The following is a 1,110-nucleotide window of genomic DNA, read 5'->3' as shown; positions in this document are numbered from 1 at the left end:
GGGTGCCCTGGGCCTCGCAGGGGGGTCGCCCCCCACGGGCGCAGGCGCCCGCAGCTGCTGACCCCATTTTTGGGTGGCTCTGTGCCCCCCCCCACCCCCAGCTCAGCCATGGCGCTGGGTCCAGCCTGGCTGTGGGAGGCAGCTCGCATCCGGCAGTCCCGGATTTTTCCCACGTGCCCCTTTATTTATTTATTTATTTTGGTGGCGTGTGTCGCACATGATGGCATGGGCCCTTCCGCCGAGCTCGCTCGGAAGGCGCTCGCTGCAAATGCCATCCTCAAATGCAGCTGCTTGCTGGAAGGGGGCTCCAAAAATAGGCTGGCGGGGTCTGTGTCTGGCAGGGCTCCGTGGCTCCTAGAAAATGCTTCCCTCCTGGGGGGGAAAAAGGGGGGAAAAAAATAAAATCAAGATGCTAACAGCCGGTCCTAAAAATGAGTCAGGAATTTGCACTGCGGTGATACAGCCCGGCACTGCCCAGCCCGGGGTCTGTGCGTCCCCATGGGCTGGCTGGGGACATGGGGACACCGAGGGTGCTGCCTGTCCCCATCGCCCACCCGGCTGCGCGCACGCCAACACGCGCCAAGTCGCTTTGTTGGGCGACGGCGGAGATTTTTTGGGGCTGTTGCTTGGATTAGCGAGGGACCAGCACCGTTGGGAAGAGGAGGAGGGCGAGGGGGATAAAGGTCCTGGCACTCGCCGGGCTCGCAACAAAACAAAGCACCAGATGGTTTCAACTTCGGCATAATACGCGGTGAAAAAGTGTTTGAGCTGGGGATGAAAAAGCAAATGCGGAAAGAGAGAGAGAGAAAGAAAAGAAAAGAGAAACCCTCGGCAAGTGTCAGCGCAGAAGAAAGCCTCGGAGAAAAATGGCAAATGTTAAAAACCGAAACAAAAAGCCCTTCCCCGGCACAAAGCCACGGCTGCTAACATCTGTCCAGCAAAGCCTCTCGCCAAGGCCCCCTTCGCTTTAAAGTCACCTTTCCTCGCCTCTTGTGGGGACACGGCCCCGTCAGGGCTTTGCTCAACGCTGGGGGACCCGCTGGGCTCTGCCACGTCCCACGTCCCCGGCGCTGGCCCTGGGGCAGCCAGCAGTGACACGCCCGGCACCCC

Source organism: Egretta garzetta, unplaced genomic scaffold (assembly GCF_000687185.1).
Source record: "Egretta garzetta isolate BGI_Z169 unplaced genomic scaffold, ASM68718v1 scaffold21, whole genome shotgun sequence".
NCBI classification, from domain to species: domain Eukaryota; kingdom Metazoa; phylum Chordata; class Aves; order Pelecaniformes; family Ardeidae; genus Egretta; species Egretta garzetta.
This window is presented reverse-complemented; position numbering follows the sequence as displayed.